The sequence below is a fragment of the Acipenser ruthenus genome, chromosome 32, assembly GCF_902713425.1.
Source record: "Acipenser ruthenus chromosome 32, fAciRut3.2 maternal haplotype, whole genome shotgun sequence".
In the NCBI taxonomy this organism is placed as follows: domain Eukaryota; kingdom Metazoa; phylum Chordata; class Actinopteri; order Acipenseriformes; family Acipenseridae; genus Acipenser; species Acipenser ruthenus.
In genome coordinates, this window is record NC_081220.1 from 169604 (window position 1) to 184406 (window position 14803).

Consider the following 14803-nt stretch of genomic DNA (forward strand, 5'->3'; position numbering starts at 1 on the left):
GGTTCTCAACAAATGTTTTGTTTTGTTTTTTTTGTATTCCTTCCAGAGTAAGTCCAAAAGGCAAACACTGGAACTGGCTGCCTGAAAGTGCAGCGCTTGAACTGCCTCAACAAACGCTGAGCTCTAAAACGTGTACATTGAAAGTCTATTAACATCTTTAACACAATCATAATCCACAGGGTGATCAATAAAGTGACTGCTGGCTTTGTTTAAATATTAACAAGATGTTTTCAGGATTCACACGTATTCTGAACAAGCACAATAGAATATGGTAGTGAAAGGACAAGCAAATAACAGGTTTATTGGCTCTGGTCTTGTATCATCACCCTGACTACTGTCCGTAAGAAAGTGGCATTAATAAAAACGTCATTATGCAAAGTTCCCAATGCGCAAATACGCAGCATATTTAAACTTCTTCACAATCTTAAATCTTCCCAAAATGAATTTAAAATACTTACTGACAGGTACGGCCCTTTCCCAATGTAACACTCTGCTTTGTTTGAACACCAACGATGGGTGGGATATTATGTAGTAAACCACAATACTATTGTTCCCACTTTCTTTAGTACTACCAAAAATGCTAACCCTGGCACCCCTAGTGGCCTAATGGATTAGACACTGGCTTCCTAAACCAGGGATCGTGGCTTCGAATCCCATCTGGAGTGAAATGGTATTATTAAAACGAACATTCTTATCATATTTTTTTCTTGGCATGTGATATTTTGTAGATCTTGTTATCTGCTATGTCCGCTCACGCTAGGCACTATGTGCTTGAGTGCTGTAGCAGCAGCCATGAAGTAAGTTCGTTTTTCAGTTTAAATAAATATCTGTTTTGTTTTTGTGTATGGGTGTTTTGAAAAGATCAGTTACATAGCTACGTATTTTGAAATAAAGATGTATTCATTATTATGAACGTTGGCAGACAGGATATTGTATTTATATTTCCCACGTGTGCTTGCCTTGTACAAATCTGATAGAGTTTCAACAAAGGCGTTTGACTTCGGTTCATTATTTAGACTATACTGCCATCTACAACATTACTGCGGGTGTCGTTTGCTTCTTTTGACAATAATATGGATGTTTTCACGGAAAACCGTGAGAGCATGTAGTCGTGGCCGAGTGGATAATGAACAAAAAGAACTGTCAGCACTGGGATTCGACCCCAAAAAAGAACTGTCAGCACTGGGATTCGACCCCAAAAAAGAACTGTCGAAGTCTGATGCTGTAATAAATCACCTGGTGTGTGTGTGTACTTATTATTTTTCTGTTTATATTAAGGAGGGCGACCTTTTTCATCGCATTCTTTATGGGATCACAAGGAAATTCCCCTTACAGAAAGAAAATATACGACAAACAGAGCGATCGCTTCACGGTTAGAAACAAATCAGCACAGCCTGTTAGCAAATTAACTTTATCAAAAAACCACAAAGAAATCACATAAATGTTACAGATATATTTCGTAGACAGAACAGTTGTAATATAATTGAGTACATTTCTAAACAATCCGCTAGCAACAGACACACCATTTATATTAAACAAATTATTTATGTTTTAAAACAGCACATGTCGCAGTGGAAAAATAAAATACCGTGGTTTGAACTTGGAATATAACGTTCTTGAAAAGCACACGACCTTAGCAATCATTTTTTAAGCTTACACCGAAGCCTGACCAGCTCCGATTTCCTGTTTGAAAATTTCTAGTTTCCTGTTTGATTGGTAGATACCATAGAATGGAATTGCACACGAGTGGCATGTAGCTTCCTTTTCTAAATCTCTGAACTCTGATAAACTGTAGTTCCTCATTTTAAATACAAAATAAATAAATGATTTAAACAAATGCACAGAGGAATAAATACATTTAGAAATAAATATTTTTAAATAAATAAAGAGAGGTGGATTTTAAAGCGACTGAATCAACGAGCTGAGACTACTTTTTGAAGAAATTGAAAACATACCTCTAGTCGAAATATTTGCTATTTAGTTAATGTATTTATTTTTCGAATTTACAAATGGCAGACTAAATTACCAAAAAAATAAATAAAATAAAATAATAAAACAACTGACAATCTGAATTGCTCCTATCAAGCTGCAAGGGGAATTAGCTCAAATGGTAGAGCGCTCGGTTAGCATGCGAGAAGTAGCGGGATCGATGCCCGCATTCTCCAGATAGTTTTAATGTATCTGCGTATTTAGTCCCAACGCATTATGGAGATAAATACAAAGTGTGACAATTCTCTGTAATGTAACAGGTGGGACCGTGGGAACCAGGAAGTGTGAATTGCTGGTATTATAAATACCTGCACCATAAGGGTGCAAGAACGCCAGGTAGTCGCTGTGTAGCTGTGTTTTGGTGTTCCTGTGTTCCCGTGGTTCCCCCTGTGACGAGGTAAGCCGGTTGCACTATTATTTTGCTCCCTCTTTATCATTACGTGCAGTACTCTTTTGGTGTTCTGGTTTTATGGTATTGTTTATTGGTATATTGTGGGGCGAGTCGGCGGATATACTTTTGGACGTCAGTATTCCGGACTCTCCCGAGGTAATATAAACTGTGTTTGAAATGTAATTGCTGTGTTAGATGTGTTGTGCTGGTGCGGCGTAACCAGGTTTCTTTTGTGTAGGAAGTGTAACGCCGCCAGCCACTGTTTCTTGTTAGTTTTCTTTCCCTGTGTTTATATCTTGCACATTGTTTTTGTAATTATTGTCCCCTTTGTTTTAGTTTGTGTATACGCACGGTTTTATTTGTCTTTACAGTTTTTATAGTACCGTGCGTCGTTTAGCTAGCTTTTAGTGTGTGTGTCTATAGGAGCTGCAAAGGAGAGCGTCGCTATTGTGGCTGCTCTGCTCTACAGAGCATTGAACGCTCTGTCAAGTTGGGTGCTGGGTTGTATTTTCTTTTTGAATTGTGCACTATTACGTTTGGTGTGGTGATTTTTGATTGTAGTTACACTTTTAATATATTTACTTTAATAATTCACGTGTGGCTTCTTTTTGTTTATTTTATCACAGGTGGTGTTTGATTGCCCTTCTCATCTGCATAGTATTGACATACATTACCTTTATGAAGTATGTCTATGTGAATACAGCCTTGTATATTTACAGTATATATACACAGTATGTATATCATTTTATTATTTTCATTTTCATGTTACACAAAAATGTAATTGTAGCATTGTTCATAGGTCTTTGCAAACACCTCCACATTGCTTTGGAAGCTGCAAAACAAAAGGGTCTTGACGTGGACTCTATGCAGAAGAGACTTGTCCAGGAGCTGCTTCAGTGGGGAAAGACTTCCCAGTGCAAAGACATGGTCTTAGTTGAGAGGTTTTTTTTTTCAAATGTGTTTAGCTGCATTGATGTTAAGTACAAGAAATGTTCCTGCATTGCAGCTAGCCATGGGAGATTGTGCATCTGTACTCAAGTTTTTAATAGAATCTTTGCAGACACTGATGTACAGGACCTAGAAGAGCAGACCCCACATGACCTTGTAGAAGCTTGCCAGAGCAATGCCACACAGCAAATTATTGAAAGACTTTACTTATGGTCCAAGGGTACAGACTTTCATGAAACAGCAGAATTAAAACAAACCTTGGAAAAAGCACAGCAAATTGCTTTTGGAAATTTTGAGTCAAAATATAGTCAGAGAAGGATCCATGTATTGCACCCATGGAGAAAAAACAAGCAAAATCGATTTGTAATGAAATATCACAATTATTATAAGTCCAAAAATACCAAACATTTTTGAAACTGAGAACATCGACAGGAATTTTACCATTAGCAGCCATAAGAGGAAATGAAATGAAATGAAATGTCTGTTGTCAGAAAGCCATGTACTGATGTTTTTCAGCTCTGCACTCAAGATGCTCTCTGCTGTGTCTTTGTTCTTATTGGACACCAGAAGAGCAGAGTCATCAGCATAAAGAAAAAGTTGGCAGGAGAAAACTGATTTTATGTCATTAACATGAAACAGCAAGAACAGCAACGGATCCAGCACACTTCCTTGGGGAACTCCACATGTTATGGCTTTATCTACTGAAGGTGAAGGGATCTAACTGGATCCCTTTGTCTTCATAGAAATTATGTTCTTGAGTACTCCAGAATTGGCTGGAAGTGTGGTAACTAGGTTGTTAGCAACTGTAGTAAACTATATTCAATTCATTGGCTACCTGTTCTCTATCAAATACGTTACCCTCCAATCAAATGCTCCTGGCTTTATTTACACTACTGCCAGTAGAACCCATTTCTTTGAGCGATTGCCACAACTTTTGTTTCTTTAACGTTCCATTTTTTTTACGCTCTCTGTAAATACTGTTCCTGGAGTCTGCTCCCATTCATGTGCCTAAATAATAAAAATCACCATCACAAAGAAAGCACAAGTAATTGAGAATCATCAAATGTGCATAGAGTGATAATCTACTTAGATTCTAATGGTCTGTATATAAACATGATGAGCACACACAATAAATGTTATCTTGTGAATATTGTTTATTTTCAGTCTTTGTGAGTTGTTTAACACATTCTAAAAACATCCAATTTTGTAATACACATGTTGCGGAGAGAACTTTACCAATCTAAGGTGTAACAGTCTAATATAAAAAATAGGAACAAATAACTCCTCTCGGCAAGGAAATTATTTATAAGGCTGTGCTTTTGTGACTAAATATTTAATTTAAAAGGTTAAAAAATATACAATCTTAAAATAAAATCTTTTTCCGACTGTTAACAATGCATGCAAATTCGAATTAGCTGCAAAGGGAAAAAAAATCCACTGCTCACATGCTACTACAAGCCATCTTAACTCTATTAGACCATCTCTGGAGCAAAGCCTTGCTGATGATTTGTTTCTCTTGGTTCAGGACGTCCCCTATTAATTCAAATACTATACTCATCACCCCTGACCCCATCCCATGAGTGGCCATGTCACATTGGCCAATGCATTCTTGATTGAGCAGCGTCGCTCTGATTTTGTTGAGGTGATCACTACAAATAAAATACAAAATAATTCAATTTCAGTTAATGACAGAATTCAATAGGAGGATATGAAGCACAGAGAAAATTGGCAAAAGTTATTGAAATCTTAAACCAAAATATGTCCCTGTGAATGTAGTTACTTGTCATTAACAACAAAAATATATTTGTAAAAACAAACATTACCCTGATGACAAGTATTATTAAAGTATGCCATAGCTACTGTACCTGGTTTCCATCACACTGGCAATGTGTTATTATTTATTTCAAATTTTATTTCTTTATTTATTTATTTATTTTTTAATTTTGGCACAAATTATCCTCCATACAGGAGCGGAGTGCTGAACTAAACAAAATAATTGGACACTATTAAATTGGGGAGAAAAACAACAAACTAATTGGTGAATATATATTCAAAAGGAAAAGACTCGAGAATGACGTATATGAGAGATACAACATCACTGTGTTTTTGTTTTTTAATATTGTACCGGTACGCCAAATATTATACCGTTTGTAATCTGGGAATTTATTTCAGTTGTTTTTATATTTAATTTACTTATGAAATGAACTATATAAATAAATGAATTAAATAAATGACCTGACCCCCCCCCAAAACACACACCCACAACACATGCACGCACGCAGGCACACGCACACACTCACGCACACGCACACACACACACTCACGCACACGCACACACACACACACGCACACACACTCACGCACACACACACACACACTCACGCACACGCACACGCACACACACACACACACACTCACGCACACGCACACACACACACACGCACACACACTCACGCACACACACACACACTCACGCACACGCACACACTCACACACACACACACACACGCACAAACACACACTCACGCACACACACACACACAGACTCACACAGACACACACACACACACACACAGACTCAAACACACATATATAGACAGACACACACGCACACACACACACAGACAGACAGACACGCACAAACACACACAGATGGACACACACACACAGACAGACACACACACACACGTACACACACAGACAGACACACACACACAAGTACACACACACACAGACAGACACACACAAAGACAGACACACGCACTCACACACACACACGCACACACACACACACTGACACACACACACACTCACACACACACACATATAGACAGACACACACACACACACACACACACACTGACACACACTCACACACACACACAGACAGACACACACACACACTGACACACGCACGCACACACACACACACACACACTGACACACACATACACACACCACACGTACGCACACACACATGCACACACATACGCACGTACGCACGCACACACACAGACAGACACACACACTCTCACACACACGCACACACAAGGACTGACACACACACACTCACACACACACACTGACACACACACACACTGACACACGCACGCACGCACACACACTCACTCACACACAAACTCAAACACACACACGCACATACACACACTCACACACAGACACACATGTAGACAGACATGCACACACACATGCACACGCACACAGACAGACACACACAGACTCACACACACACATGTAGACAGACACACACGCACACACACACGCACACAGACAGACACACACAATAACACAAACACACACAGACAGACACACACACACACACAGACACACACACACAGACAGACAGACACACACAAACACACACAGACGGGGACACACACACGCACACACATGCACTCACGCTCATACACACAGACAGACACACTGACACACACTCATACACACACGCACAGACACACACACACACAAGCACACACACACTGACACACACACACACACAGACACCATACACACGCGCACACACAAACGCACACACATACACACGCACGCAAACTCACACACATGCACGCACGCACGCACACACACACACAGACAGACACACACAAACACACACAGACGGACACACACACATATAGACAGACACACACACTCACACGCACACACACACAGACAGACACACAGACAGACAGACTCACACACACACACACACTCACACACACACACAGACAGACTGACACACATATAGACAGACACACACACTCACACGCACACACACACAGACAGACACACACAATCACACACACACACGCACGCACACGCAAGGACTGACACACACACACTCACACACACACACACACACACACTGACACACACACACACACCCCACACGTACGCACACACACACACACACACGCACACACATGCACACACATACGCACGCACACACGCAAACACACGCACACACACACAGACAGACAGACAGACAGACTCACACAGACACACACACATATAGACAGACACACACACATGTACTCACGCTCACACACATACACACACACACAAGCACACACACACACACACACAAGCACACACACACACACTGACACCATACGCACGCGCACACACACACGCACACATACACACAGACACACACAAACACAGACAGACACACACAGACTCACACACACACACACACACATATAGACAGACACACACACTCACACGCACACACACAGACAGACACACACAATCACACACACACGCACGCACACGCAAGGACTGACACACACACTGACATACACACAAACACACACACACACGCGCACACACACACACACACACCACACATACACACACACACACACATATGCACACACACACACACACGCGCACACACTGACACACACACACACACCACACATACGCACACACACACACAGACAGACACACACACAGACACACACAGACAGACAGACAGACACACACAGACAGACACACATGCACACACACACGCACGCATGCACACACACACACACAGACAGACAGACACACACTCACATGCTCACACACACACACTGACACCAATGTAAAATGAACACATTTATTCCTTTTAAAAATAAGTAAAATTGAACTGTCAGAAGTGGGATTTGAACCCACGCCTCCATTCAGAGACCAGAACACACAATTCTTTGGAAAGACAGAGTCCTTGAGTCTGGCGCCTTAGACCGCTCGGCCATCCCGACAAGCTGTGTTTATTATAGCAGAAAACCGCATTATTTATTTCAGCACACACTAGGGTTCTCGTATCAAGGCCCGATTGGGTTTATTATGCACATACCAACTGTTGCTCCATGAATGATGTAATCACAACTGTAAAAAAAGAAACGGATTGAAGCCAACCCACAAAAGTAAGATTATTTATTTCAATATCGTTATAGCTATAAACGATGCACACATTTTACAATAGCAATTGCTATATGACAGTGACCAGTATCCCACGACCCTGAGATTAAGAGTCTCATGCTCTACCGACTGAGCTAGCCGGGCTGACTGGTGGAACTTTCTTTCACTCTAACCAACTGAACTATTAATTTGTCATCTTATTTGTGTTATTTGAGAATACTGTAAGTGACAACGACAGAACCCAAAGATTCCAAATATAATCCACTGAATGTCACCAGAAACAGCTTTGATGAGACAAAGTCGAATGACCCTAACCCTAAGAATGTTATTCCAGATTCATTGTCACTTAGAAACAACTGCAGCCTCCCTGCCTCAATACAAATAAAACCAAATGAAAAATCGAATTACATGTATTTAAAAATGAATGATCTCATCCATCTGGAACGATTGGTTCTGCATTTATACAGTATCAACCTTAACCTGAGTTGAGAGGCACCCAACCTGTGGAGGATTTTAAATGTAAAGGGATGTGAATAGAGTCAAATACATTTGCATCATTCTGTAAATATTTTTTTGTATATATATATATATATATATATATATATATATATATATTCATGTTTCAATTTTTTTTAGCAATTAAAACTCTTCAATTGCTAAAAAAAAAAAATATATATATATATAAAAAATCTCCCTTTGTGCTTCTCGGAAGGCATACGATGGAGGGCGCACTGCAGTTTTCCAGTCTGGGGAATATTACAAATTAGCACACTGTGCTTTAAAATACACATGTAGGGCGGGCGTCTCTGTTACAAAGAATTGTCACACTTTGTATTTATCTCCAGAATGCGTTGGGACTAAATACGCAGATACATTAAAACTATTTGGAAAATGCGGGCATCGATCCCGCTACTTCTCGTATGCTAAGCGAGCGCTCTACCATTTGAGCTAATTCCCCTTGAGTTGTGCCAGCGATTCTCATAGGCTACATCGCAGCTTGATACGAGCAATTCAGATTGGATTTTTTATTGGCAATGTAGTCTGCCAATTGCAAATTCAAAAAATAAATAAATTATCTAAATAGCAGATATTTCGACGAGAGGTATGTTTTCAATTTCTTCAATAAGTAGTCTCAGCTCGTTGATTCAGTCGCTTTAAAATCCACCTCTGTCCCGATGCAGCAGCGCTGTGTGCTGTGGCTCGAGCTTGTTTGACGAGGCAGGCAATGCAAAAATGCTAAAACTTGCTTTTGTATCTCATGACACACTTAAGGTATGCTTTAACGACTTGGCTGTCTCAAGGTAGTTTGTATTGTTAATGTAACACCTCGTTGTTGCCCAGTCATTGTATCATATGAAGTAGAGCTTGCCAGTTGGGGGTGACGGTCTGCCAAGAAAAGTTAAGACTATATTTGCAAGGATCATTTCTAGCGTGAAACATGTTTTGAAGGGATTGGTCTCGGTATCCACCAGGAGGAGTGGGAGTGTTTTCTTCTCAGCACCGAGCTGACAATGAGTGTGTAGGTATTTATTTGTGAATAAACTATCTTGCTTATACGATGGTACCAGGGACCTTACATCGGCAATCTAATGAAAGGCCAACCCCAGAGAGACTTTGTCTTGACCAGGGATTAATATAATTTAAAAACAAAGTGCAATGGTTCCACTGGGGATCGAACCCAGGGCCTTCTGCGTGTAAAGCAGACGTGATAACCACTACACTAAGGAACCTGTGTAATTTTCAAAAAAGAGCGCTTTCCACGATTTAAGATGCTTTCGAGAGACAGAAAATTGGAATTGGCAGCCGAAACTCGGGGATAACACTGCCTGTGATCAAAGTGGGCAGCAAAGTTGCATACTTTGCATACCGTATTTGGGAGAAAAGAAAACGGATCATCTCTGATTTGCAATGTTTCCATGGTTCGGCCCGGCCAATGCCGTGTGGCTGGTTAAAATGATGTTGAGTTTTTTTTTTTTTTTTCTGCTGCTTGGTAATTCAGTCATGAGGCAGCTGCAGCAGAGTGGCGCAGCGGAAGCGTGCTGGGCCCATAACCCAGAGGTCGATGGATCGAAACCATCCTCTGCTAGCTTGTTTTTCTTCTGTTAGCAAAGTAGTTTTTCTAAAATATTAACTGAAGACAATTTAATTAATATTAAATTTCACAATCAAGGAAATGTGCACATTACTGGACACATTCAAACTGACAATTGACCTCTAAAACGTTAGGTTTTTAATCAAATTAGTTTCTTTACAAATGACATTGCTTTCTTTTTTTTAAATTGTGCCCAGAAACACCAAAAGATAAAGCCCTTGGCCTCCTAAACCAGGGATTGTGGTTTCATTTTTATTAAACGAACTGTGTATTTCTTCTTTGCCTGTGATATGTTTATAAATCTTGGGACTTTATAGAAAATAGTCGTGGTCAAGAGGTTAAGGTGACAGGATTGAAATCCCTTGGTGTCGGTATCATGGGAAACAGCCGACTCAATACGTGTTCGTAGCCAGCAGGGCTATGAAGTTGTCGGAAGTGTGTTTGATTCTCAGCTTTAAAAGTAAAGAAAACATAAAACAATGCGATTTGCTTTTAGAAATGTCATTATTTGAAACGTGGGCATAAACACAGTTGTATTGGCTGGGAATCATATGCCTGTGTTTGTTTATTTATTTTCTGCACGTATTAATTCGTATTTTGTGAATATTTTATTTAGATCGTTTTTTTTTTCTTTTCATAATTTTCTGTTTGCTTTGCACTGTGTTTCTTGTTGTGTTGATTATTATTTGTCTATTTTGTTTGGTGCACGGGTGAAACGGAGTTCGTAATTAAAGTATTTTTTGTTTTGTTTATCACAAGCAATGTGCACACGGACCTCAGGTCCCGCCCCAAACAATTGCAGGTACCTGTACACACCTGGAATTAGAAGGGCTTTGAGGAATAAAAAGGGTGAGGAACTAGGAGACTGGGAGCATGGAACTAGGAGATACCAGAATAGGAAAGAGAGAGAAGCCGAGGGAAGTAAACGAAAATAAAGAGTACGAGATTAGACAGTGAGCGGCTGGGTTATTTTTTGTTCACGGACAGTGTCAGTTTCATTTTGTTATTTTTTTTCGTGGACTCACTCTGGGAGGACTGCGGAACTTCGTGATTGAAGACATTTGAAAAGAGGTACTGACAAGAACCTTTGCGTTCGTGGTTTATGTCAGGATATCAGGATCTCTCCTGAGGCCTTCAGCTGAAGCGCAGCACCCTATGGAGAGGGCTGCCCAAACAGGCATCTGGACAGGAGCCCTAGGAGGAGGTCTGGACCAGAGAGTGGACGACGTATGGTTAAGTGAACAAATACACATTAAAATGCATCTAACGCTCAAAAATAAAACAATAATTCAAATAAACAAACTGTGCAAAAAAGGAAAACCAATCCAATTAAAATTCAAAAATCATAAGTGATAATACTAAATAAAATAATAATCAACACATTCGACACCCGTGACATTACCACCACTGCGATCTTGAAAATGTTTGTATGCCACAGAATTTAAGATCTGAAACGGAATTTTTGGCATCTACAAAATGTCTAGCTAGTGGTGGATGAATATGTTTTCTCCTAATTGAACTTTTATGCTCGCTCATTAATGCGCAATTGTAACTGTCTAGTAGTTTTGCCATCATATTGCAAATGGCTAGGACAAGAACTCACATAAATGACATGAGCTGAAGCACAATCACTTGTAAGATACTGTACTCTTTTTTTCGTTGTATGGCTTGTGCATTTTCTTAGTTTTAAATGTATTATCACAGGCGGTACACTTACGATTTGGAAAAAAATCCAGTAGATTTGTCCAGTACACCTAGATCTCTCGAACATCGAAACGAGTCAGCACTTAATAAAGACCATCCGTGTTCATTTCGGCGTTTATGACATTGTCTATACACAACAGCTCTTATGTAATCCTATTGGTATCGAATCGATCGCAATTAATGTGTTCCATGTTTCCAGTCAGTTTGATAGTTTTAATACTGTATTACATTCTGAATATGAATAGAGCTGAATTATTAATTGTAGATAATACTTAGAATACCAGATACATATTTAGCATTAAAAAGCAATAGATGTGATTTATTTAATAGTCGTTCATTATTTTGTGTATCAGCCGCCACACAAAGCTGAGCGCAGTGCGGTATACTGTAATGATGCTCCAGTCAGTCTGCCCGGACTGCACCTGAACCATCTTAAAAACACGAAGCCACTAATAAGCTAATTTGTAAAAGTTAGTAAAGAATTGCGCTAATATAACGAAGCTAAATTTGAACTCCTAGCTGGAGCAACGAGAGAGGGCGAGAGGGCGGGGCAGAGAAGGAGGGGGAGACGCTGCTAGGCAACCGGCTCGTGAACATTCCACTCAGCTGAGCAGAGACCGTTAGGATTTAAAAATGCGAACGTTCCGAGCGGCGTTAGGCGCTTCGTTAAATTAACACACCGTTGCTGGCATTTGAATATAACCATATATTAAATACTCAAATAGGACTGTATTAAAAAAATATATTATGTTTTTCAAAGTAATATGTTATGTGGAATATTAAAACAATCAAATTAAATTACACATGTTTGGACACAAAATATTTTTCTTCCTCATAACGTGTTAGAAAATGTAAACAGCAGTTGGAGAATGCCGAAGTCGATCATCCTAGCATGTTAAACGAGGGCATTTCTCATGTAAGCTGCGTCTAGTAATAGATCGTTTATACTGTTCTCAATGGTCCGCATCCCAGCCTGAGACCACAATCTAGTGGCCGACGGAGATGTTTTTCAAAGTAATATGTTATTTGGAATATTAAAACAATCAAATTAAATAACATGTTTGGACACAAAATATTTTTCAGTGACGTTAACAAGTAGTCTGTTTACAACAAAAATGCAATCTGTGTTAGGAACACTATTTTAGTCGGATTTAAAATGGAAATTAAAATGGTATTGAGTGCTGACAAGAGTTTGGTATCAGCTGTTTATTTTCTAAAAACAATCTTTAATAGTAAATTAAAGAAATTTATTCTTTTTAAAAATAAGTAAAATTGAACTGTTAGAAGTGGGATTTGAACCCACGCCTCTATTCAATAAGTAATTTTGTTGCAATACTGTATACAATGTGAACAGAATCAGACATTGCTCCGTTGTCTCGAAGAAACATCTTCAATTTGTATGTAAAAAGGACGCCCAACGTGGGGCTCGAACCCACGACCCTGTGATTAAGAGTCTCATCCTCTACCGACTGAGCTAGCCGGGCTGACTGGTACTCGTTTCTTTCACTGTAACCAACTGAGCTATTAATTTGCCATCTTATTTGAGAAAATAGTGAATGACAGAACCAAAGATTCCAAATATAATCCACTGAACTGTAGCTTTATTATCATAATGAAAACAGATTACATATGACCACAGTTCTGTATCAAAATTAAGTCGTAAGTATATGGTTTCCATTGTAGCTATTTACACACACTGCTCTGTTGTCTCCCAGGGTGTTATCTAACAAAAAAGACGCATGCTGTGCTGCCATAATTGATTACATAGACTTTCCTGCCCCGTGTTGCTTTCATCTTAGATGTGATCTCAGGTTCTGATGAGTTCTGCTCCCTCGATCATGTTCTGCAGCATCTCGCCTTGCTAATCACTGCCGTATGCTTTGGCGGTTTAATAGGTTGGTCTCTGTGGCGCAATCGGTTAGCGCGTTCGGCTGTTAACCGAAAGGTTGGTGGTTCAAGCCCACCCAGGGACGATGCTTTTTGCATTTCTTAATCACATTAGATAATGGCACTCTGATACGCTGTTATTTCATCCAATTACGCTGAAGAATAAATGTGCTCTCTTTATTTAGTTCAAAATAATACAAAACAAATATCGTCTTGCTGTTTGCCGAAACCCGGGATCGAACCAGGGACCTTTAGATCTTCAGTCTAATGCTCTCCCAACTGAGCTATTTCGGCTTGATAAGACTGATTTTTCGCGATAGCATTCTTTTTGGCAATCCAGTAAACCTGTAATGAGAAACGTTCAACAGCTCGGCAACACCATAATAGAATCCGATGCCTTTACAAATGTGTTTCGAAACTGTTAAGTTTTCTCCCAAATGCGATTCTCAACAAATGTTTTTTTTTTTTTTTTTGTATTCCTTCCAGAGTAAGTCCAAAAGGCAAACACTGGAACTGGCTGCCTGAAAGTGCAGCGCTTGAACTGCCTCAACAAACGCTTAGCTCTAAAACGTGTACATTGAAAGTCTATTAACATCTTTAACACAATCATCTGTATTCCAATCCACAGGGTGATCAATAAAGTGACTGCTGGCTTTGTTTAAATATTAACAAGATGTTTTCAGGATTCACGCGTATTCTGAGCAAGCACGATAGAATATGGTAGTGAAAGGACAAGCAAATAACAGGTTTATTGGCTCTGGTCTTGTATCATCACCCTGACTACTGTCCGTAAGAAAGTGGCATTAATAAAAACGTCATTATGCAAAGTTCCCAATGCGCAAATACGCAGCATATTTAAACTTCTTCAC

At 39.7% G+C, this 14803-nt stretch overlaps 4 non-coding genes across 4 annotated transcripts; 1 reads left to right on the forward strand and 3 right to left on the reverse strand.

Annotated features, from left to right (window-relative positions):
- Positions 1–7980: 7980 nt before the first annotated feature.
- trnal-caa (transfer RNA leucine (anticodon CAA)) lies at positions 7981–8091 on the reverse strand. Its single transcript has 2 exons — positions 8054–8091; positions 7981–8026 (listed from the first exon to the last, which is right to left on the reverse strand). It is a non-coding gene; the product is annotated as a tRNA-Leu (tRNA).
- A 1817-nt stretch (positions 8092–9908) lies between these two features.
- On the reverse strand, positions 9909–9981 carry trnav-uac (transfer RNA valine (anticodon UAC)). The gene has a single exon. It is a non-coding gene; the product is annotated as a tRNA-Val (tRNA).
- A 3965-nt stretch (positions 9982–13946) lies between these two features.
- On the forward strand, positions 13947–14020 carry trnan-guu (transfer RNA asparagine (anticodon GUU)). Its single transcript has one exon. It is a non-coding gene; the product is annotated as a tRNA-Asn (tRNA).
- A 135-nt stretch (positions 14021–14155) lies between these two features.
- Positions 14156–14228, reverse strand: trnaf-gaa (transfer RNA phenylalanine (anticodon GAA)). The gene has a single exon. It is a non-coding gene; the product is annotated as a tRNA-Phe (tRNA).
- Between the last annotated feature and the right edge of the window lie 575 nt (positions 14229–14803).